We start from the raw sequence: 26,568 nt of genomic DNA on the forward strand, positions 1-26,568 counted from the left end.
CAGTACATAGGAGCCAAAGTAACTGAATTTTGATGAAAAGGCGGCGATAATTTACGGCATTGAGAAATTAGTTGCCGTGGCGACGCGTTAATTACATCTCAAATTAACAATGCAAGTGTAGTGAAATTAAATATAAATCATATTTTCTGCATAAATTACAGGGGTTGATTAGTGCAGGCGCCAGGAGAGAGAGGTTGGGATTCCAAGGGTCTGTCACGTCCCCCCCCCCCACCTCCCTCCCTTCCTTTCTCCCTCTACCTCCAGACAGCCACCCCCCTCATCCCGGCTGGTTCTTGTAAAGACAGGGACTGGATTACATGAGAGGAGACAACTCAACCATAGCTTAGCATATTTGCATTTGTAGAATAAATACAGGACACATATTGGTTGGATGTGCGTGTGACTGTGACTGTGTGTGTGTGTGTGTGTGTGTGTGTGTGTGTGTGTGTGTGTGTGTGTGTGTGTGTGTGTGTGTGTGTGTGTGTGTGTGTGTAAATTTCATTTCTCCATATGCATGTTTAACATTTAAAATTGTGAATAACACTAACATACTACACATTCATCAGTGTTGCATAACACATTCACAACAAGTGCTAAGAAAACATTTGTTACTGGCCACACCTCAGCCTAGTTACCACATGCACACTTAAAGCTTTTGATCACTAAAATGGGCCTCAAATCTCAAAGGTTGCATAGTTGTTTAGTTCACTAAACAGCCAGTGTGTGTGTGTGTGTGTGCATGCATGCATGTGTGTGTGTGTGTGTGTGAGAGTGCATGAGTGTGTGAGTGCGAGAGAGAAAAAAAGAATATCTCCTCCCCGCGATCCCTCATGTGGCACGGCTTCCCTCTAAGCATCACTAACAAGCCTCAGGAGTGATGTCAGGGAGGGGGGAAGAACCGAGCGGGGGAGAGAAAGCTGAGCACAAACAACAGCAACAGGAACCAACTTGAGCCATCTAAATTATTCATATGCCAGATGGATTTGTTTCACCAGAATTTCACACTAAAACCTCCCCTTTGCATCACTGATTCTTCCAGTTGATTTTGCCAGAAAACAAGATAAATATTACTTTTACCTAAATATCTACATTACTGATTCATGTTAAGCTTGAAAAGTGGAAACCCCTAGAAACAGCTTGGTTCAGTTCTATGGGGTAAGCTACAATATTTAGGAACATCTCGCGCTGTCTCTGTTCCATCCACAAAGACATAGGCAGTGAGACAACCTTGTAGGAAAGGATATTTACAAAATTGGGCTGCCCCAAGGGATATATCACTGACAAAATCTAATACACTCGATGTGTCTCTTAGTCGGTCCTTGAATAGACATTTTTCAATATCTGCTACAACAACGCTAACTGAAAGGTTGCTGGTTCGAATACCTGAGCCGGCTGTGTGAAAATCTGTCGATGTGCCCTTGAGCGAGACACTTAACCTCATTTGTTCCAGGGGCGCCATACTACTATGGCTGACCCTGTAAAGAAACTCATTTTACTGCACCTGGTTTAGCTGAATGTGCATTACATTGTATTCATTGAACTACAAGAGTGGGATCCATTTCCTTATTGGGTGTACAGTTCACACAACGCAACAAGAGAGAGACTACAAACAGCAAGTTGTAGGCTGTTGCCGGACTACTCACAGAGGCTGTGAGTGAAAACTCTACTACATAACTGAGGCTATCCGGGGTGAAGTTTCCCCTCCAACCAATCCTAACCGTAACTATTGGTGGGGGAGATGCTAAACTGATTCAAGATCAGCATCTAAGGGCAATTTCACCATACACTGGCCACATTGTACAAAGTCCACAAGGCCTTATAGGTATGTTTCCTTGCAATGTATCCCTTTGGAGGGAGAGATACCCAACATTTGACAAGAAATCCCATCTATGGTCGATAGATTTTTCTTTGACTATGACTTTTCTGTGTTCTGATGTTTGTCCCAAACAAAGTGTTTGGCAATTATTTTCTGCAACCCTGACACTAACCACAGTAGACGGGTGTAAATGTTTTAATCCAGAAGCTTGCCAAAGGAAGATGATCTTTTTTGTACCACTCCCATTAGAAACCTTTTCCCCATGACTTCTTTCACAATGCACCCGCCTTTACATGCAGTTTACTGTAAATGCTGTAAAGAAGGGAGGGATAAGACACCAGTTTTGGGTGTCTTGGTAAATAGTTTTTCGGGAAGTCGTCAAATTTAAGATGGTCTTTCTAAAACTAGACCTTGGGACACAACCATTCCACTTTTCACACCTCCCTGTACAGCAGCTTGCACTGCTTTTGGAATTGAACTTACTTAACTTACTTATTGAAATTATTGATACCCTTGATAAAGATGAGCAACAATTACTGTATAAAATGAAAGCACATTTATTGGGGGAAATTGTATTATTTTATACTAACGCAATTGCTCAGAGAAATACATTTTGTTTAACAAGTAATGCTTTTTTTCTCAAAAAGGTAGGGGACAAAATTATTGACACCCCTGTTTTCAATACCTTTCAATACCTCACCTTGCGAGGATAACAGCACAGAGGCTTTTTCTCAAATATTTTACGAGTTGGAGAACACATCGGGATGGATCTCAGACCATTCCTCCATACAGAATCCTTCCAGATCCTTGATGTCCTTCGTCTGTACTTATGGACTGTCCTCTTCAATTCAAACCACAGGTTTAAATGAGTTTCAAGTCCGGAGACTGAGATGGTCATTACAAAATGTTGATTTTGTGGCCAATTAACATTTCATTGTGGATTTTGATGTGTGCTTGGGGTTATTGTCTTGCTGGAAGCTCCACTTGCAGCCAAGTTTCAGCCTCCTTGCAGAGGCAACCAGGTTTTTGCCTAAAATATCCTGGTACTAGGTAAAGTTCATGATGCTGTTGACCTTACAAAGGGCCCAAGGACCAGTTGAAGCAAAATAGCCCCATAACATCAAAGATCCACCACCATATTTTACAGTAGGTGTGAGGTTCTTTTCTGCTCTTGCATTCTCATTTTGACTCCAAACCCACCACTGGCGTGCTTTGCCAAAGAGCTCCACTTTCATGTCATCCAACAAATGTAAGCACTTGCTAAACGGCATTGGCACTTGGATTGGAACCTGTGCTTTGGTCAGATGACATTAAAATACAGCTCCTGCTGTATGGAGGAATGGTCTAAGATCCCTCCCAATGTGTTCTCCAATGAATTAAACATTTTAGAAAAGGCTCAGTGCTGTTATCCTCACAAGTTGAAGTAAAGAAAAGGTATTGAAAACAGAGGTGTCAATCATTTTGAGCCCTACCTTTTTGAAGAATATATATATATTATTTGTTAAACAAAAACACTTTGTGTGAGAAACTGTATTAGTATAAAACAATATAATTTCCCAATTTCTTTGTTGCATAAAATATTGCTCAGTATTTGGATTATTTATTTTATACAGTAATTTTTGCTCATCTTTATCAAGGGTGTCAATAATTTCGGAACCCACTGTATGTGTTCTATATCTGGTCTACTAGAGATGCAGAATATCACATACATTAGCGATATACCTCAACTGTCCTGGGTCCATTCACACAAAGTTACTTCCTGCGTTCGGACAAGGAGACTGTGATGACCTCAGTCCGTATCCATTTATGAATGAGCATGACGACGTTTAAATGGACAAGGCATCATCAAGAGAATACGTAGTCTTTCCCATGTTCATTTTTGCACCGTCCCCTGCTTAAAGTCATTTCAAAGCATTTACACTGAGCAGAGGGTGCTTGACAGGGAGCGGTTTAATGGTCCAATAACGTCTTGGCCAAAGCTCAGTCATCGCCCAAGATGGCGCAACAAGTAATACACTAAGTAGACACCATTTTGACAATTTAAGAGAAAGTTAAGACAGAGCGATAAAAAGTGACACACAGTATAAGACATTATTTACTCAAACTCTGACCTGGTGTGACCAGTTCCAGTTCTACCAGTAAGGCTAAATGAAAGTGTTCCAAGATAGAAGTGTTTGTGTTACAGGAAGAGGAATGTGTCATAGGAAGCCAGCAATAGTTAAATACCATTTATTTTCATCACAAAAAAGACTACTCCATGAAGAATAAGATGGGGGGAAAAATGGAAAAGACCAGTTCAGTCACATGATGCGTGTGTTATTATTATTCCCCTCTCTCCCCTGCACACCCCGCTCTCTCTTTCTCTCACCCTTCAGATTAGTGTCAGTCACAAAGTGCTAGAAGAGCTGGCATCCGCAACAGGCCTCCCAGGCTTCTCAGCGCCGGTCGTCCCATGCTTATGCCAGAGGCAGATGGGGCAAGCAGGTGTGGCCCACCCAGCACCGCGTGTGCCATACCAAACACCTGCCTTTATTTACTTGACCCGGGAAACTGGCTCAAGTGAACCTCCATCCAGGCTCCGCATAAGACAGACAGTGGGGAGTGTTTGAGGGAAGAAATTACAGTTTAATAGTACCCCTAAATGCCAAATACAGTACTTTATTTCAGTATATGAAAAAAGGCAAGACCTTCCCAACAAATTTAAATAAAGCCCACAAGATAATGCCGCCTCCCCTGGGGGAACCAAAAGCACATGGCTTTGTAGCAGGAGAGAGGGTTTTCATGGGGGGCTGCCCTGCATGGGAGATCCTGTTGGGTCTCACAGCTGAGCTTGTTTTATTGAAAGGGCTGTTTGAAGGCTCCTGAACCCGAGACATCAGTGGTCATGTTTACTCTGCTTAGAGTGAAGCAGCATTAAAGGCATTTTTGAAAAGAGCAATTCAAACCGTGAAAGTTGGGGACAGAGGAGGAAAACAGGAAACAGATTTGCCTGTATGGCTTCGTATAGCCTGCAGAGGAATGTTGCAGTATTCAAATTACCTTAATTCCATAAGTCCTAAGAACAATGTATTAGTAATTGCTGACCCTCTATCCATTCCTAGAGTTCATATTCAGAGAGAAAATTCCTTTGAAATGCCATCAGTAGCCTATTGGGTGCTACCTACAGACAGGGATACACACTGTTTAAACTCTGTTAAATGATGTACATTTTGTAACAGCCATCCTTAGCAGATAATGGAGCCACGAGGAAAACCCAGTGAACTTGACACTCCCATTAGGACCCTACTGGAAAGTGCAGTATTTGATCAGGGCAGGGAAATTGAGCAAAAATGAACTGAAACCAGATCCAGACTACTTACTTTCCTGTTGGCTCACAGCTCTAGGTGTCACTCAGACTTAATAAGCTTTCAAATGTCCATTTTATCACAGAAAATACACTCTGAAAAATAAAATCATCGTAATGGACCAAACTGACAGGTGAAACTGACAACACATTTTGTCCATAGTAATACCATCAAAATGAAAGCATATTCACTTCTGGAGTTTTCAGGGAATCAATTCAAACTGAATAGTGGCCTTTTTCTGGGCCTTTATTTCATAATGGCTCCAACAAATACAGTACTCTGGCAATAGAGTGTCACCTCGGGTGATACCAACACAGCTACAGTATTTCACACTATAGAGTTACAGGATCCTCCAGTCTACACAAAGGCTCCTTACCCCCCTATAAATCGTATTTTATTTCCGCACTTTAGACATTAGAGGTACATTACACTCTCCCGCACTAGATAGGACGAGTCCACTTTTACACCCAGGTGTTACATTGCAAGGTTAGGTCATTTCAACAGATATGACCTCCATCTTGAATGAAAATGATCTGGTGATCTTCGCATTTACATGCACAAAGATGTCCTTGTCCTGTACATTCACCCACCCACTAGGGTGATAAGGCCAGTGCATTATCACCATTCAAAAAAGAGTAGTGCACTACAAAAAAATGGTGTGACATTTGTTTCCCCATTACTCAATGTAGTATGCACACTTGCATTGTTTTTTAGATGTATTTAGATCGAGTAAAAGTGAGATGAAAAAAATTTCTGCTATGCTATTAATTATTCTGAGGAAGACAGATGTTAAATTGTGTATGCCCATCAGCACTTAGACATTCTGAAGATTTATCATTCATGTAAATCATGAATAAAATATTTGCTTGTTGTAGAGAAAATGCTACATCTGTTTGGTGCAGTGTAGAATCCCTCCTGCAAGAAAATGGAAGTTGGAAAACTGACCATTCGAAGGCCTAAGTGAACCGAAAGTGGAAACATTGTTCCATAGCACCAATTAACACTAGAAATGCTGGACTGCCAACTACCCCACGTTGAGCCAATGCCGTGTCTTTTGGACGTTAAACTAACGGTCGAAGCAACCTTATTGCATACTGCACTCTAAGAACACAACTATCTGCTGTATGTACAGTGCATTCCGAAAGTATTCAGATCCCTTGACCTTTTCCACATTTTGTTACAGCCATATTCTAAAATTGATTAAATCGTTTTTTCCCTTATCAATCTAAACACAATACCCCATAATGACAAAGCAAAAACTGGTTTTTAGACATTTTTGAATCCATTTTAGAATAAGGCTCTAACGTAACAAAACGTGAAAAGGGGAAGGGGTCTGAATACTTTCCAAATGCACTGTACAGTGGTTCGTCCTTTAAAAGTTCCAGCGTACTGCAGCACAGCTTGCGTGGTGCCGCAGAATTGCGTGGCACGTTATTTAAGTGCCAATCACTGGTACCATTAATGCTAGTAAGTGCTAGTTTGACCACCAGAGGGCATCTTTGAGAAGCATTTGATAGCCTTCAATAGTGGCTGTACTAGAGAAGTTAAAACCTTTTTTGTAAGAACATCGTATATGGAACTGATTTTAAGAAATTTTGCTTAACCTCTTTGGGCCAGGGGGCAGTATTTTGACGTCCGGATGAAAAGCGTGCCCAAAGTAAACTGCCTGTTACTCAGGCCCAGAAGCTAGGATATGCATATGATTGGTAGATTTGGATAGGAGCCCCTTAAAGTTTCTAAAACTGTTAAAATAATGTCTGTAAGTATAACAGAACTGATATGGCAGGCGAAACCCTGAGGTAAAACCATCAAAAAATAATAATATTCAGCCTACCACTGTTTCCAATGGCTGTCATGTTTATTATGAGGCTAAATCCTCCCAGATTGCAGTTCCTAGGGTTTCCACTAGATGTCAACAGTCTTTAGAAAGAGTTTCATGCTTGTTTTGGAAAAAAGTGGCTCCCATTTTGGCTGTAGTGTTTTCATGCGCGTGGATGAGAGCGCGTTCTCCGTCTTAAATAGGTTGTTTATTTACGTATTAACCTCTTGATGCTAGGGGACGGTTACGTCCCACTTGGGCAAAAAACAGGAAAATGCAGCGTGGCAAATTTGTAAAAATTATATCAAATCAAACTTTCATTAAATTGCACATGTAAGATACTCAATTAAAGCTATACTCATTGTGAATCCAGCCAACATGTCAGATTTTAAAAAGGCTTCTCGGCGAAAGCATAAGAAGCTATTATCTGATGACAGCACAATAGTAAACAAAGAAGGTAGCATATTTCAACCCTGCAGGCGCTACACAAAATGCAAAAGTAAAGTATAAAACATGCATTACCTTTGACAAGCTTATTTTGTTGGCACTCCAATATGTCCCATAAACATCACAATTGGTCCTTTTGTTCGATTCATTCCGTCCATACAGTGAGGCAAAAAAGTATTTAGTCAGCCACCAATTGTGCAAGTTCTCCCACTTAAAAAGATGAGAGAGGCCTGTAATTTTCATCATAGGTACACTTCAACTATGACAGACAAAATGAGAAAAGAAATCCAGAAAATCGTTATTATTATTTCGTGGCACACCTACCTGGATGAAAAATGTTTCATGCTTTTGTATGCGGGGCGCTGTCCTCAGATAATTGCATGGTGTGCTTTCGCCGTAAAGCCTTTTTGAAATCTGACACAGTGGCTGGATTAACAAGAAGTTAAGCTTAATTTTGATGTATGACACTTGTATTTTCATGAATGTCAAATATTTATATTTCTGTAATTTGAATTTCGCGCTCTGCAATTTCACCGGATGCTGTCGAGGTGGGTCACTAGCGAAACGCCTGCGTCAGAAAGGTTAATAAAACATTATTTTAAAATGTTTCTATTCCAAGAAAAATGAAAAATCCTCTGGGTTTCTGTTAAGATGGAATGGAAAATATGGCGCTGTACAACGTGACAGTCGGGAGTAGGCTACAGTACTTTGCTATTTAGCTAAAGAATCCCGTGTCGTGCGGGCACGCGGGAGACCGTAGGCTATAGTACTTTGATATTTTGCTAAAGAATCCCGCGTCGTGCAGGCATGCAGAGAGCTGGGTTCAATTCTCTGATGGGGAGTAAGGTGTAGGCTGTCCTTGTAAATAAGAATTTGTTCTTAACTGACTTGCCTAGTTAAATAAAGGTTACACTAAGAGCATAGCATTTATACACCCTAATTGTAGTCTAACCAATACCAAACGGAGAATAAAAACTCATTGATTTATCAAGACCAGTCCACATGCTTGTCTCAGAGCAGAGCAGGGTGAAACGGTGCTAAAATAGTAGACTATTGCTTAAAATCCTATTGCTTCTAACTTCAATATGCTCTTTAAATAAATAAGACCTACACCACTTTTAACAGCACATTACTCAACACTAGTGAGACTCATGTTGCCTACGGTAGGCCTATAGTATAACAAGAAATATGACGTGACTCTCCGGCAATAATTACATATAGAGTTGAGGATTCTAAATTAAAACCAAAAGTTGCCTCATGGGTCTCTCGGTGGCGGCCGGCACGGGTATCTGTAGCAACGTGCCACTGGAGAGGCCCCATCCACAAATCAGAACTAAAGTTGTTTTGTTAATATTACACGACGTGGTTAGCCTTTACAGCTGGGACTGCAAGTTTGTGTTCCATTTTTTTGCATGGATTCCGGAAGTGCTAGCTGGCTGTACTGCAGACACCTGTCGTCGTCGTGGGAAAGACTCATTGTTATCATTTCGTGAAACAACTGGTTGCAGTAAAGAGCCAACCTGGATACTAAGGAGATCCTGAGGGAAATCGATGAGTACCAACAGCTTTACGCTATGGAGGAACAACATACTCCATCATGGAAAGATCTGACTACCTCACAAAATAACTTTAACCCAACAAAAAAAAGAAAAACAGATTAATCTACAGACACGGACAATTTACTTACCGTTGAAGTAGAGGCTAGTGCTCTGGCTGAAATCCATGCAACACTGGAAAAGTTGTGTGAGGAGGTAGCAGGGCTGAGGGGAAGTTTGGAGTTTAGCCTGAGTGAAATTCTCACGCTCCAAGGAGAAAACAAGGCACTCACAGCCAAGTAAAAATCCACGATTCCAACATGGATTGTCTACTCAGGGAAAACAGGTTGATGAAGGAGTCGCTACTATACATACAAAGCCGTAGCATGCGTGAAAATCATTTTTCCCCCTAGGATTCCTGAGGACGCATCAAATAATCCAGAGGGCGCGATCAGAGAATTCATGCAATCCGCCTTGAAATTTCCTACTGTAAACAAGGTGGCATTCCACCAAGTACACAGACTTGGAGCTCGGAGCGACAAGACCAAGGGTCCCCGACTGATCATCACAAAATTTGAACAATACCAACAAAAGGAGCTGATCAAAAGCAGGGGAAGGGAGTTTAAAGGGACCAAATGTGGTCTCAATGACCAATTTCCAAGGGAGATAAACGAACGTCGTAAGAGACTGTATCCGGTAGAAAGGCAACAAAGGGAGAAGGGTAAGCGTGCCTTTCTCATTGTGGACAAACTCTTTATAGATGGACAGCTATTCCGAGACAGCTCCATAACACCTGTACTAAATTCTACAGGGACTTCAGGTTACGAAAAAAATAAAGTATGGGAACTGTAAAAATATCTGAACACTATGAAGTGGATATGAACAATCTTCAATTACATGCTCGCTTAAACATACGGACTTATACATACACACACACACCTGATCTCCCTCTCTTCTCTCTTTTCTCTTCTCTCCCTCTCTCTCTATTGTCGAGAACTGTTTCTAATTTAATATGTTTATTGTTTGTCTATTTTTTTATGTATTTGTCTACAAGTTTATATATGTTTACAACATGCATGGGGAAGATATCAGAATAGGGGCATTGGGGAATAATAACATATTGTACGGAAGACATTTGTACTGTAGTGAAGCCGTCGTCAGAGTAATGCAAGGTCTCTTTCATGATCATTTGAAACGTCAATTGCTGGAATGTGTTTTTCAATGAAGGTTAAAGGTAATTTTGATGCAACTATGACAGTGATACAATAAGGATTACAATTATCATCATGAATATTAAGACTATTCACACTACATGTTACACACCTAGACACTCAACCATGCAAATTGGCAGAGTTATTATTTATTTGGACATCACACATTATAGTCTTACTCTTATACAGACATCGTACACACTCTCATCAAATCACATCCAATACCATACACATCAACCTACTCAGATTTACTACACACATAATATCTTGTCTCAATTTTCTAACATCTGTGGCATTGGCTCACAGGCAAACAGGCAAGGGAATCAAACAAATATTGCTAGAACCTATTTCTTGAATTCTAAATATTAGACATTTGAAAGCTCTAATTTATAATACCTCTGATGGCAGTAACTTTACAAGCACAAATTATGGTCAATTTAGACTGAGAATATTATCTAGTTATGGTAAGGGTTGAAATAAGTATATCCAGTTATAATTGTAACAGTTTAGCAGATTATAAAAAAAGAAAATCAGTCTTTACATGGCTAAAAGAAAAGGAACATAAACATATGCTGTTTACAGCAAACTCACTCTACATCCTTAGATGAAGTTGTGTGGAAAAATGAATGGGATGGTGAAATCATTTTCTGTCATGGACAAAGCAACTCAAAAGGTGTGATGATATTAAATTAACACAATTTTAGATCTGAATGTGCACATAGTCAGGAATGAGTCGCAAGGAAGGTTGATCTTTTTTAATATGAAAGTGGACGAAAATCTATAATGGTCCAAATCAGGATGATCCATACTTCTTCAAAAACATTTATACCAATTTATTAAACTTATAGGCAACAAATGATCAAATCATTATGGTAGGAGAATATAACACAGTTTTAAGTACCTCAATGGACTGTAAAGGTCATCACTCTACTAACTATCATCACTGAGCCCTTAAGGATATCACAAATATTATGGACATGTTAGAAATAGTGGATATTTGGAGACTAAAAAACCCGAGCTAGTGAGATATACAGGGAGGAGACTAAATCAAGCTAGTCGTCTTGACTACATTCTTGTCTCTTTCTCTCTAAATCAAATGTTTAAAAAGTTTTAATAGGAGACAGAATGCGATCAGATCATCATATAATTGGCATTCACATAACTCTTATAGATTTTCCACGTGGACGGGGATATTGGAAATTGAATCAAAGTTTACTGGAGGACAACTTATTTTTAACTAAGACAAAATAATGTATAACTGAATATTTCCAGTATAATATAGGTTCAGCAAATGTCCTTATTGTTTGTGATACCTTTAAATGTACCTTCAGAGGTCATTCAATTCAATACTCATCAATAATAAAAAAGCTGTTTCAAGGGAAATCCATGAACTAACAGTACAGGTAGATAGCAATAAAAACAATACTACAGAGATACAAAATAAATGAGTAGAAAAGCAAAAATAAATTGAACTTATTTATGAACAAGCTAATGTAATCTATTACAAAAATAAAGCAAACTGGATGGAATATGGAGAAAAATGCAAAAATTCTTCCTGAATCTCCAATACAGGAATGCTAACAAAAATAATTTGCAGAAACTCGTTACTGAAGACCGAGTCATCTATGATTCTCCAAATTATATTTTATAAGAGGAAGCTAATTATTTTAGGCAGATGTTCTCTTTTCCGTCTCATCCTCTCCCACTGAATGAAGATTAAGGTAATGAATTCTTTCCAAATATTGGAAAAAATGGAAAATTAACAAATGTACAGAAAGATCAGTGGAGACTAAAAAGGCCAAATTACAGAGGAATAACTTTTTGAGGCTATTAAATCCTTTCAGTCTGGAAAAACCCCAGGGCTTGATGACATACTGCTAGAGGTACAGTATATCAAGCCTTTTTTGATATACAAAAAGCTCCATTGTTAGATTGTTTTAACTACTCCTATAGAAATGGTAGTCTGTCAGGTACTCAGCCGGAAGGACTGATATCTCTATAATTAAAACAAGATCCAGATGGCAAATATAAAGACCCATTCTATCTAAAAAACTGGAGGCCATTTACACTTCAATGTTGTGATGCAAAAACACTAGCGAAATGCATAGCAATCATAATTAAAAGGGTTTTACCAGGTATTGTTCATCCTTATCGGACAGGTTTTTTACATGCACGATACATTGGAGATAATATACGACAACTACTAGAAATAATAGAACATCATGAAACATCTAAGAAGCCAGGCCTGGTATTTATAGCGGATTTTGAAAAGGCATTTGATAAAGTAAGACCGGATTTGATTTATAAATGCCTGGATTTTTTCAATTTCGGTAATTCTCTTATAAAATTATTAAATATAATGTATAGTAACCCCAGGTATAAAATAGTAAAATAACGGCTACTTCTCAGGGAATTTTGAATTGTTAAGGAGTTAAACAAGGGTGTCCGCTATCACCATATCTATTCGTTATGGCCATCGAAATGCTAGCTATTAAAATCAGATCCAATAACAACATTAGAGGATTAGAAATCCAAGGCTTAAAAACAAAGGTGTCCATGTATGCCGATGACTCAAGTTTTACATTAAGTCCGCAAGCTAGATCCCTGCAATGTCTCATTGAAGATCTAGATGACTATTCTGTACTCTCTGGACTAAAACCTAATTATGATAAGTGTATAAAATTACGTATTGGACCTTTAAAAAATGCAACTTTTACATTACGCTGCAGTTTACCTATAAAATGGGCTGATGATGAAGTAGACATAGTTGGTATTCATATTACACAATATATAAATAAGCTCTCCACAATGAATTTCAATAGAAAATTTGTAAAAATAGACAAGATCCTGCAACCATGGAGAGTTAAATACCTGTCTATTTATGGAAAAATTGCCCTGATTAACTCCTGAGTCCTATCTCAGTTCATTCACTTACTTATGGCGCTGCCTACTCCTGATGATTCATTTTTTTTTTTATCATACGAGTAAAAAATATTTAGCTTTATCTGGGACGCTAAACCAGACAAAATAAAAGTGTGCCTCTCTATGAAATGAATATGAATTGGGTGGGTTGAGATTATTAAATATAAAAGCAATAAACCTCTCTCTAAAAGCTTCACTTATTCAAAAGTTTTACTTGAACCCTAAATGGTTCTCAAGTAGAATGCTAAGAAAAGCTCATCCATTGCTTAAAAAATACCTTTTTGCCTTTGTGCAGATTGCCATGTCTCATTTTTGATTAATTGAAAATTATACTTTTTCAAAGTATCTCTCTTTTTCAAACAAGCATTGCAGAGCTGGCTACAATTTTAATTTCATCCTCCTGAAAATATAGAACATATGGGAAAGATGTTTGAAAGGGGTATTTTGTTCTTAAATGATATTGTAAATTGGAATGGTAGAGTTTTGTCCTTCATGGAGTTATCAGAATTGTACGGGACGGTCTGCTCAATCCAAGAGTACAACCAATTGATTACAGCAACACCACAAAAATGGAGGAGGCAAGTAGCAACGGGAGGAGGTAGGGAACTGGTCTGTCTGACCAATATAAAGGATCAAAACTGGCGAAGAAATAAAAATAGCATAAATAGGAAAGTATACCAGTTTCATTTGAAGACCAGAATGTTGACAGGTAGCCTGTTTCTGGTCTCAGGTTCAGGAATGGCTGAAAAGGCATATCATTGATCTAGACCCTAGAAATAGTACTGTTAGGAGATCTGGAGAGACCGGGTCAGTCAATAACTAATACTCTTAGAAAAAGTATTTATCTTCAACTCGCAATCTGTGGATTCTATTCAATTAGATAGATTGAAAGTGTACGTTAAACATCACAGCAGAGTTGAAAGATATGTGTTGCGTAGAAACCCGAAGAGGGTGGCCAGCAGAGATAGATGGGATGGGCTGAGGGAAGCTGAGGGTTGTGGAGTTGCTAAGCGGGAGATAGAATGATTGTCACAAAAAAAAATTAAGTTTGAATAAACAATAACAAAAAAGTACATTTGAATGACACTAAGGGGCACTGCCTTTACAAAAATTGCGAGTTTGCCTGAGGCTGATGCCGTGCAGGTGTTTGTACACATGCATATACACACTCTCATTCATATAAACACATACAAGAACACACGCATACAGTTGATGTCGGAAGTTTACATACACCTTAGACAAATCAATTTAAACTCAGTTTTTCACAATTCCTGACATTTAATCCTGGTAAAAATTCCCTGTCTTAGGTCAGTTAGGATCACCACTTTATTTTAAGAATGTGAAATGTCAGAATAATAGTAGAGAGAAGATTTATTTCAACTTTTATTTCTTTCATCACATTCCTATTTGGTCAGAATTTTGCATACACTAAATTAGCATATGGTAGCATTGTCTATAAATTGTTTAACTTTGGTCAAATGGTTCGGGTAGCCTTCAACAAGCTTCCCACAATAATTTGGGTGAATTTTGGCCCATTCTTCCTGACAGAGTCAGGTTTGTAGGCCTCCTTGCTCGCACATGCCTTTTCAGTTCTGCCCACAATTTTCCTATGGGATTGAGGTCAGGGCTTTGTGATGGCCACTCCAAAATCTTGACTTTGTTGTCCTTAAGCCATTTTGCCACAACTTTGGAAGTATGCTTGGGGTCATTGTCCAATTGAAAGACCCATTTGCGACCAAGCTTTAACTTCAAGACTAATGTCTTGAGATGTTGCTTCAATATATCCACATAATTTTCCTCCCTCATGATGCCATCTATTTTGTGAAGTGCACCAGTCCCTCCTGCAGCAAAGCATCCCAACAACATGATGCTGCCACCCCGTGCTTCACGGTTGGGATGTTATTATTCGGCTTGCAAGCATCCCCCTTTTTCCTCCAAACATAATGATGGTCATTATGGCCAAACAGTTCTATTTTTCTTTCATCCGACCAGAGGACATTTCTCCAAAAAGTACTATCTTTGTCCCGATGTGCAGTTGCAAACCGCAGTCTGGCTTTTTTTATGGTGGTTTTGGAGCAGTGGCTTCTTCCTTGCTGAGCGACCTTTCAGGTTATGTTGATATAGTACTCGTTTTACTGTGAATATAGATACTTCGTACCTGTTTCCTCCAGCATCTTCACATGGTTCATTGCTGTTGTTCTGGGATTGATTTGCACTTTTCGCACCAAAGTACATTCATTTCTAGGAGACAGAACGAGTCTCCTTCCTGAGCGGTATGACGGCTGCGTGGTACCATGGTGTTTATACTTGCATCCTATAGTTTGTACAGATGAACGTGGTACCTTCAGGCGTTTGGAAATTGCTCCCAAGGATGAACCAGACTTGTGGAGGTCTACAATTGTGTTTCTGAAGTCTTGACTGATTTCTTTTGATTTTCCCATGATGTCAAGCAAAGAGGCCTTGAAATACATCCACAGGTACACCTCCAATTGACTAAAATCATGTCAATTAGCCTATCAGAGGCTTCTAAAGCCATGGAATTTTACAAGCTGTAAATGCAGTCAATTTAGTGTATGTAAACTTCTGACCCACTGGAATTGTGATACAGTGAATTATAAGTTAAATAATCTCTCTGTAAACAATTGTTGGAAAAATTACTTGTCTCATGCACAAAGTAGATGTCCTAACCGATTGGCCAAAACTATAGTTTTTTAACAAGAAATTTGTGGAGTGGTTGAAAAACGAGTTTTAATGATTCCAACCTAAGTGTATATAAACTTCCGACTTGAACTGTACATGTAATAGTGCCAGACATGCACACAAACATATACAGTTGGCATTACTGTTATGATTTTAGTTGTCCGTGATGTCCTTTGTTTTAATTTTATTAACCTGTTTGGGTTAGGGGGCAGCATTTTCACTTTTGGATAAATAGTGTGCCCAAACTGTGCCTCCTACTCTGTCTCAGATCCTAATATATGCATATTATTAGTAGTATTGGATAGAAAACACTCTGACGTTTCTAAAACTGTTTGAATCATGTCTGTGAGTATAACAGAACTTATTTAGCAGGCGAAACCCAGAGGACAAACCATTCAGATGTTCTTTTTTTTGGAAGTCATTGGTTGAGGTTTATTCCTCTGTGTAATGAAGAAGTACCATAGCTCAGAACGAACGTCACTTCATGTGTACCTTTTGATAACCAGAAAAGTAGGGTCAGTTTGTTTTGCTACTGTATTGAACACAGATCATCCCGTCTTCAATTTGATCGATTATATACGTTTAGAATGACCTAAAGTTGTATTACAAAAGTAGTTTGAAATGTTTTGGCAAAGTTTACAGGTAACTTTTGAGATATTTTGTAGCGATGTTGCGTAAGTTGGAAGCGGTGTTTTTATGGATCAAACGCGCCAAATAAATTGACATTTTGGATATATACAGACGGAATTCATCGAACAAAAGGACCATTTGTGATGCTTATGGGACATATAGGAGTGCCAACAAAAGAAGCTCGCCAAAGGTAAGGCACGATTTATCATTTATTTCTGCATTTTGTGTCGCGCCTGTAGAGTTGAAATATGCTACTCTCTCATTGTTTACTGTTCTGTTATCATCAGATAATAGCATCTTATGCTTTCGCGGAAAAGCCTTTTTGAAATCTGACATGTTGGCTGGATTCACAACGAGTGTAGCTTTATTTGCTATCTTGCATGTGTAATTTAATGAATTAGATTTTTATAGAAATGTATTTGAATTTGGCACTCTGCATTTTCCCTAGCTATATGTGGGACCCAAGCGTCCCACCTACCCCAGAGAGGTTAAAAAATTATTTTTTATTTATTTTTGCATTGTTGTTTGCTATTTTCTTCTGCCTTTTTCTTTTTTCTCTTTAGTTCATTCTCTTGGTTGTCTGTGCATTGGGGGGAATGGAATTAATTGTATTTTTTATTTATATTTTTATTCTTGGGGGGGACTGTGGGAGGGCTCTCGAAGAAAAAAAAAGAAGAAAAAAGAAAAGTATCAGAATACAGAGAGGTGTTGGTAAATGTATATTGTCCTGCTAATAGCCCATAATGGGCTATTCTAATTATTTTATTTTGAAATTGTATTTTAGTAAATAGTATTTTTATCATCATTTTATTAATGAAAGCATAACAATGACATTATTGGTTACATTGTTTTAGTTTGAACATGCAGACTGGCACTAAGAACAGCGGGAACATTTCCCTAGTCAGCGCCATTATTCGTGGAATGCCCCTTAAAGTATTTCTCTGTGCTATCCAATGTGGGAGGGTGGGGGTCCACCCCATCTTTTGCGTGGCTCTGCGGCCCATCCCGTGCCCCCTGCCCTCGTGCCTTGAACCTTGCGTGCTTTCAGTGGATACAGCTGGAGAACCACAAGGCAGTCCCATTGTGCGCCACTCGGGAGCCATGACCAATATGACCAATATATATTGTCCTGCTAATAACAGGGTTAATAATATATCTGTGCTAAAATATCAAAGGCGCTTTTATATAATTCTAAATTAATAACAATGATAATAATAATAATCGATTTGTTTAAAAAATAACAATATTTTGGAGATTATTTCATTTTCAAATAACGTAAAATGAGCGAGAAAAAGGCCATTCTTGAACATGGGTGAGATATTGTTACTAATTTGTAAACAATGCCAATTTGTTATATGTATTTCTGTTTTTAGAGGGAGAGAAACCAAAAACCTACAGTCATCTCATGGGTCTCCCAGTCAAGGCCGGTACGGGTATTGAACCAGCATCTGTAGCAACACAGCTTGTACTGCTATGCAGTGTCTTAGACCATTGTGCCACTCAGGCAATGTACAACGTGACCGGTCGGGAGTGGGCTACACTACTACAGTAAGAGCAAAATAATCCTAACAAAATAAAATAATAAAAACATTTGTTTAACAACAGTTTTAGTAAGTAATACTAAAATCGTGCTCAATTATTAGTTTCTACTTAGGTTTATGTCACTCATTCATTGTCAGTTAAATTAAGTGGTGACGCAGGGTACCGTACTAAACCACAAATTACCTCTAAGTCCTGCAGCATAATCGCAAAACTTTTAGTGGAGCAACCACTGTATATCTGTTTATCTGGTGTCTCCAGTAAGAGTATTTGTCATTACAGTATACTGTATATTACACTTTTAAATAACAGCACGAGAAACAAAAACACTTTCCTTGCTAACTTCTGTCCTTTACAGTCATTGTCCAACAATACAATGCACAATCGAGAAATACAAAGTGTATGTGATTGCGTTCTTCCCCAGATGCATAAATAAATAAGTAAACACAGAGGACACAGAGTAAAAGTGTCATGGAGGAGAGAGGGGAGGCGGTGGGGGGCAGTGGAGGAGGCAGCCACGGTAGCGGAGGTCGTGCCACGAGCCGCTGGGACAGTGGCGTCTCCGATCGCCCCTGGCGACCATCACGTTGCCGTGCTCCGGAACAGACAGGCCTGCTCGCACAACAGATGGAACTAATGATGCGCAACAAAAGAGATCATTTCACTGTGGTCCTCTGGAAGCCACAAAGAGCCGGGGTGGGAGTTTGAATGATAGGGCCAGGGGAGTAGCACGGGGTTAGATATGGGCAGCTCTTTTTTCTGGAGGTGCTCGAATGAATAAGGAAGGGCCTTTGATGTTTGTCACAGAAGGCGGCATGCACTGTTAAGTTAAAAAGGCAATTATGAAAAGTGAAAGAGCTGTGAGCCAACCTTCAGTTTCCATTGGGGGTAGCCAACTGGTATGAGTTTTGTTTCACATTTTACAGACTTTGGGGTGTATAAAAGAATACTGAGTCAAACATTGGAGTTTGGAAACTCTTGATAAATGTGATGTGTAACTCTAAATGGTGAAAACAAGAAAATCTACAATGATCTGTAGCTTCCTTTAGAAACGTACATTTGGTAAAAGTCACTATTCCTTCTATATTTATTTCCTTGAACTTATCAAATAAATACTGATTGACAAATAAGCAATCTATTGCAAGTTAATTTACATATCAAATAAATGTCATTGCAGTTAAAGTCAATTTTTAAAACTACTTTTGGAAAATAAATGATTAAAAGATGGGACATTAGGAAAGGAATAGGCTATCCCTGCCAGTAGCTACATTCTCCTCTGCAATCATGGAAATGGTAGAAATATAGTACTGTACTCTCATCACAACCACATAAATGCCTATATTTGAATACGAATACAACTACCATCAATCATTCCCAGAGGCCCACTGTGGGCGCATTCAGATATCACATTAAGACAAAGTTCAAGTCTTGGTTTCGCTAAATCACATGGCTCTGCATTCGGTACTTCTCATTATTTCTGTCATTTCAAACAAGCTAAAAAGAAATATTAGAAAATAAAATGAAGGCTGAAGCAAAATATACTATATATATATATATATGAAGAGTGTCTAGGTTTAAGAAGGCATTCTTATTCACATATTTACACTGCAGAGTAAAAGTTGAAAATAAACCACTCAGTGTCCCAGACTACCAAAAACAAATCGAGTTTGAACTGGAATCATTTGCATATCGTGAAGGAGAGGATTAGATTTAGAGGTCATCGCTTGAACGTAAGTCTTCAAGACTAGACGTCAATGCAATGTTGTTGTTTTTATGTCAAATACATCCAACGGAAGACTATGTAAGGCCCTGCTGTCCTCCCAAGGAATCAGAGCGAGAGAGAGAGAACTAGGCTCTCTAAATATCTGAATTAAGAGTAGCCAAACACCTAGGGATGGGATTTAACCAGAATGGAGCTGAGTGGAGCCCAATCCTTGCCCCATCCTCACACAGAACGTATCACTGGGAAAAGTTCAGCTGCGATGCTGACACAAACAGCGGAGCAAGGCCTGTATTAGAGTCAGGTTAGCAAAGATAACACTATCAGCCTGATCCCCATGGGCACAAAATGCTGGGCCTAGCTGGCAAATAAAGCTACAGTGTCTTGACTCCTTGGCACATTAGCTCTGATTACAATGACCTTCATTATATCAGCTACCCTTATTACAACACGTTGAACGCGCCTCTCCCTAGGGCCAAGCACAGTGGGGGAAAGAATAAGAGAAAGCCGTGAGTTTCAATGGTATGGCTTGTTATGCACTACACAAACTAGAGTGCGCGTTGTAATATACAATGAACACCTACTGTTGAGATTGCTGACCACTCCGTTCACCTGAACAGATTTCATTGGTCTTCCTGGCCAATCTGTCTCTGAGGATTAATCTTACTCATTTGCAAGCAATGTGAAATAGGAAAAATAAGCCTCTAAGTTAATGTGGTTTTTCACAAGGCTCGGTGTTGGGATCATTGCTTTTCATACATTGCAGGTAGATGGCGAGTAAGTACCTCACTAAAATAAAAATAAATAATGGCAATGAATACAAATAACAGATATTAAGATATGTGTATGGTTCTGTATTTATTTCCTTAGTCAACCTTGTGTTCTGTTTCATTGTGTTCTTGAACGTTGCCCTGTTTCTTTGTGTTCTTGAATGTAGCCCTGTCTTTCATTTTGATTCATTGATTTCACCTCTGTTAGTTACTCACCTGGTCTCGTCAGCTACTTATTTAGTTCAGTTCATTCTGTTTATGCCTTTGTGAGGTATTGTTCGTTTTGACTCTACTAAGCCTTTTCCTAGCTCGTTTGTGAGAACCAGTTATAGCCTTCAGTCCTAGTTTTGATTCACCTGCCTGTTTGCCTACCTGTGTATGACCATTGCCTGCGACCATGATTCCTGCCTTCTGCGAAGGCGAAATAAACACCTGCCACACTCTACGCGTGAATCTACACCTTTTTCTCCCTGTGTATTTGTTACAATATGGATATACAGTACCAGTCAAAAGTTTAGACACACCTTCTCATTCAAGGATGTTTTTTCATTTTTACTCTTTTGTACATTTTTGAATAATAGTGAAGACATCAAAACTATGAAATAACACCTATGGAATCATATGTAGTAGCCAAGACTGTGCAAAGCTGTCATCAAGTCAAAGGGTGGCTACTTTGAAGAATCTAAAATCTATTTTGATTTGTTTGTTGAACACTTTTTTTGGTACTACATGATTCCATATGTGTTGCTCTATAGTTTTGATGTTGTCACTATTATTCTACAATGTAGAAAATTGTAAAAAAAAATTAAGAAAAAATCTGAAATGAGTAGGTGTGTCCAAACTTTTAACTGCATATACATTTTTTAAATGAATAAAGCGACAACAACAAAATGATTACTAGTTCTGTTTCATATTGTCAGATAAGATAATAAGGCATGCAAAATGGGTAAAAATAATTGGATGTTTATTAGAGAACGACCAATGTGGGTTTTTAAGGGCCGATGCCGATACCAATTTTTTGGGGCAAAATATTCCCCAGAGGCTACCATGTACAACCATATAATCCATTTGACTTTGTTTTAACCATATAACTGCATAACAGAAATTATTTATTTGATGGTAAATCTCTTGATAAACTGGGTAAATCCTGATGGCATAGACCTATTCACAATACAGGTGAATTCATATTCAATAGGACTGTGTGCATACATTCTGTTATTGAGCTGATTTCATTCGTCTATGGGGCTACAGATGACTAACAATCGGGTTCCCTTTCATTTGGGACCATGTTAGGTCTACTGATCTACAACATTTTCATAGAAGTAGCCTATACCGTGTGCAAGTGACGCGTTCCTAAGTCATACTGTACTTCCGTGTTCATGTCCCTGGTCATTTGAATTGGCTTGACAATTATATCATAAAATTCATGAAAACGTGGTCATATGAAAGATATTATATTCGTGGATGAATTTACTTCTGGCAGATGTCTACAATAATCAAATACTACAAGGCCGATTGTGTCTCATGTAGCTAGCCAGGCAGTTCGGCTCGGGCAGCAGATCGGCTGAGCAAGGGAAAGACAAGTCATTTAGCTAACTCAGTGAATTAACAAAATGTTTTGTGACAATCAGCTTTGAAATGAGCATATTTGGCATTACTATGACAAAGTTCTAGGGCATTGAACTTACATTGCTTTGTAAAGTGCTGGACCCCAGTTTGGACATTGTTTTTCCTAACAGTAAATTAATTATCACTTACAAAGTTCCACCATTTCGTGTGGCATTATTAAAGTGTGCTAAATGTATATGCAGCATAAGTGGGTAGCTAGCAAGCAGCCCAGAGGATCCTCGACGACAGGCTAACTAGCAATGAGTGGCACCGGCTTGCAGGGTTTTACACGAGAGGCAAGTGCACTCGCGCTATGAAAGGGAAATCGGCTGCGCCGATACTCAAGGGCTGATAGCCGATGGACTAAGAAAGGCTAATACCAGCCATAAATATCGGCATGACTGATTATCGGTAGTTCTCAAATGTTTATCTTTATGCATTTTTCTAACAAATCCTCTTTTGAGCATGCATGCTGTGCTACATAATAAATAATGTCACTGCATAACTGCTGAAGTATTCTGTGGTGTACGTAACTGTAGTTCGCTGGCAACGTCTCTAAGAGAGGTGCTGGACCTGAGCACTCAGAGGCTGGGGACGCCCCACCACTGCTTAATATACAGCACGCTTATTAACCTCAATTTCCTGCCCAATCCCCCCTCCACAGGCTGCATGGTTAGCCTGAACAAGCTCTTGGCATACGTTACCCGTTTGGTGGAGCCTCTCATTTGGGGCTGACCACCCAGTGTGCAGGGGATTCTCTCCCACAGCCCAGCTCATCCCACCTAGAGGCCCCCCCCGCTGGGCTTCTCACCCTCCCTCTCTCCTGGCAGGTGACTCGAAAGACAGACGTTACCCACAGAGACCTGCCTTTCCCTATTCACTTAGTACAGCTAACAGACCACAAAACAGGATGAGTTGAACAGTAGGGGTTCAGGAGACCATCCCTGCACCTAGTAGGGTGCCACTGTGTTTGTTTTGTGCCGAGGTGAAGAGGGGGAGGGCAAATCAGCTTGTTTAGGATTAAGAGTGAATCAGGAGAATGTAAGCTTCACCAGAAACGACTCTATGGCAAATTTGAATCTTAACACATATAGGAAAAGGGTCAAAACCAACAAAGGCACGACCATATTATCCTTCATGACTTCTCATTCACGAAGCCAATAAAGAGTCAAATGATTGAAGTAGAATAGGGCATAACGTAGCAATATAGTCAAGAGTGCACTTAACAAAATCTGAGTTTAAACCATGTCAATCCCTGATGACTATATGTTAAAAAAGCAAATAAAATTGTAACTTAATTATGGATTTATAATGAGCCACTGCACCACTGCCAAAACCAAGTCCCATACCAAGGCAAACAGGCACCTGCTGAATGTTCCCTGCTCATGGGCTTTCATAGCTTAATTAATCTAGGCCTTGGGGTATCATGACTCGTGTGTGCTGCTTGCGTACATGTTTGAGACAATTAAGTTGTTTCAAGAAGCAGAGGTGCAACTTCAACACCGAGCACAGACACCGATATTGTACTATACAAGAGCTTTTATGTGTTGCATAAAAAAAGAGGCAATAAAAACATACTCGATCCAAATCACTCATAACATTTTTTTTATTCATATGAATAATTGTCTATTCATTGATATGTTGCATTTCCCAACCCACTTAAATGAATAATCCACTCAAAATCTATATTTTGGTATTTTTTTCATTTGTTCATTGTTGATACATTTCCAAAATGTTTTGCATGTCAGCAATCAAGTTTTCAAGATATAGGACTTCAAAAAGCAAATTGTAACTTGCCAAAACGCACCATCGTGATAAGTGACAAATTACAATTTGTTGATTGAAAGTCCTATATATTGAAAACTTGATTGCTGATATGCAAAACATCTTTGGAACTGTATCACAGTGGACTAATGAAAAAAATACCAAAATATAGTTTTTGAGTGGATTATTCCTTTAAGTATCTTACTCAATGATTAGTCTCCATAGCTTGCAATATCACAAAGCAGGCCCATGTTTAAGTAGACATAGCCAGGTCAATCCAGACACTTTAATGATACTCCAATTGTGCGTGGCACTTAATACATGTTACTTACCTAAAATTATACTCTTTAAAGATGTGTAACACTGTATGCTATATTGAAGTGGATTCAAATGACTATAGTATGGTTGCAAAATGTAGCATGCAGTGTTGACTTACCTTGACACCAGTGAGGGCAAGACTCTCTTGAGAGCAGCACTGTAGATAACATTCAATGTCAATCCCATATACAGTGCCTTCAGAAAGTACGTTACAAAGTGGGATTAAAATAGATTTTTGTAATGATCCACAAAATCCTCTGTAATATCAAAGTGGATGAAAAATTCTAACATTTGTCAAATAAAACAATAATATATCTTGGTTAGATAAGTATTCAACCCCCTGAGTCAATACATGTTAGAATCACCTTTGGCAGCGATTACAGCTGTGAGTATCTCTGGGTAAGCAACTCCAGTGTAGATTTGGTCTTATGTTTTAGGTCATTGTCCTGCTGAAAGGTGAATTCATCTCCCAGTGTCTGGTGAAAAGCAGACTGAACCAGGTTATCTTCTAGGGTTTGCCTGTGCTTAGCGCCATTATGTTTATTTTTTATTACAAGCTATGCTTGATAATATGGAGAGTGGTACTCAGTAATTGGTTGTATTGGATTTGCCCCAAACATACCACTTTGTATTCAGGACAAAAATGTAATTGATTTGCGAAATGTTTTGCTTTGTATTCTATACAGGCTTCTTCTTTTCACTCTGTCAATTACGTTAGTATTTTGGAGTAACTACAATGTTGTTGATCCATCCTCAGTTTTCTCCAATCACAGCCATTAAACTCTGTAACTGTTTTGAAGTAACCATTGGCGGTTTCCTTTCTCTCTGGCAACTGATTTAGGAACTGTATTTTTGTAGTGACTGGGTGTAATGATACACTATCCAAAGTGTAATTAATAACTTCACCATGGCCAAAGGTATATTGAATGTCTGCTTTTTTATTTTTTACCCATCTACCAATAAGAGCCCTTCTTTGCGAGGCACAGGACTGAGGGACCTTACAGATAATTGTGTGTGGAGTACAGAGATGAGGTAGTCATTTAAAAAATCATGTTAAACACTATTATCAAATCAAATCAAAGTTTATTTGTCACGTGCTCCGAATACAACAGGTGTAGTAGGCCTTACAGTGAAATGCTTACTTACAGGCTCTAACCAATAGTGCAGAGAAAAAAAAGTATGTGTGTGTGTGTAGGTAAGTAAAGAAATAAAACAACAGTAAAAAGACATTTGAAAAGAAGAGTAGCAAGGCTATATACAGACACCGGTTAGTCAGGCTTATTGAGGTAGTATGTACATGTGGGTATGGTTAAAGTGTGTGCATATATGATGAACAGAGTAGCAGTAGCGTAAAAAGAGGGGTTGGCAGGTGGTGGGAAACAATGCAGATATTATTGCACACAGAGGTCCATGCAACATATTATGTTAAACACATTTTTACTCCTGAATTTATTTAGGCAAAACAAATGGGTTGAATACTTATTGACTCAAGACATTTCAGCTTTTAATTTGTTATTAATTTGTAAAGATTTCTGAAAACATAATTCCACTTTGACATTAAGGGTGTATTGTGTGTAGGCCAGTGACAAAACATCTACATTTAATCAATTTTAAATTCAGGCAGTAACACAACAAAATCAGAGGTGTGAAACCTTTCTGAAGGCAGTGTAGCATGCAAAAATGCTGAATTACTGTAGAGGAGAAATAAGACTCACATGTCAGTTGGGCAGCACCTCTGTCTGAACTCCAGCCTACCGTTGAGCTACAGTCTGGACTCTGCTCATGGCTGCTTGATGGGCAATCATTTGGCAGCTGGATCCTAAAGGGATACAAGAGAGAGTTGTATATCAACTGAGTTATTTGCAACTTCTTTACACATTACGGTACAATTCATTTCGTATACCAGAGGTGCCTAATATGCACATACACTGAGTGTACAAAACTTTAAGGACACCTGCTCTTTCCATGGCATAGACTGACCAGGTGAATCCTGGTGAAAGCTATAATCCCTTATTGTCACTTGTTAAATCCACTTCTCAGTGATGATGAAGGGGAGGAGACAGGTTAAAAAATTATTTTTAAGCCGTGAGACAACTGAGACATGGATTGTGTATGTGACTCTCAGAGGGAGAATAAGCAAAACATTTATGCCTTTCAACCGGGTATAGTAATATGTGCCAGGTACACCGGTTTGTTTCAAGAACTGCAATGGTGCTGGATTTTTCATGCTTAACATATTCCTGTGTGTATCAAGAATGGTCCACCACCCAAAGAACATTGAGCCAACTTGGCAACTGTGGGAAGCATTGGAGTCAACATGGGCCAGCATCCCCTGTGGAACGCTTTCGACACCTTGTGGAGTCCATGCCCCGACGAATTGAGGCTGATCTGAGGGCAAAAGGGGGGTTGCAACTAGGGTTGCACA

General features: G+C 39.0%; 1 protein-coding gene across 1 annotated transcript in view; it reads right to left on the minus strand.

The window, feature by feature from the left end:
* Positions 1-26,568, minus strand: part of casz1 (castor zinc finger 1) — a 246,598-nt gene that overhangs the window by 161,260 nt on the left and 58,770 nt on the right. The window contains exon 3 of the mRNA XM_031794213.1: positions 25,859-25,962. The gene's annotated coding sequence lies outside the window, so the exon portion shown is untranslated. The remainder of the gene's footprint in view (positions 1-25,858; positions 25,963-26,568) is intronic.

Source organism: Oncorhynchus kisutch, linkage group LG17 (genome assembly GCF_002021735.2).
Source record: "Oncorhynchus kisutch isolate 150728-3 linkage group LG17, Okis_V2, whole genome shotgun sequence".
NCBI lineage: Eukaryota > Metazoa > Chordata > Actinopteri > Salmoniformes > Salmonidae > Oncorhynchus > Oncorhynchus kisutch.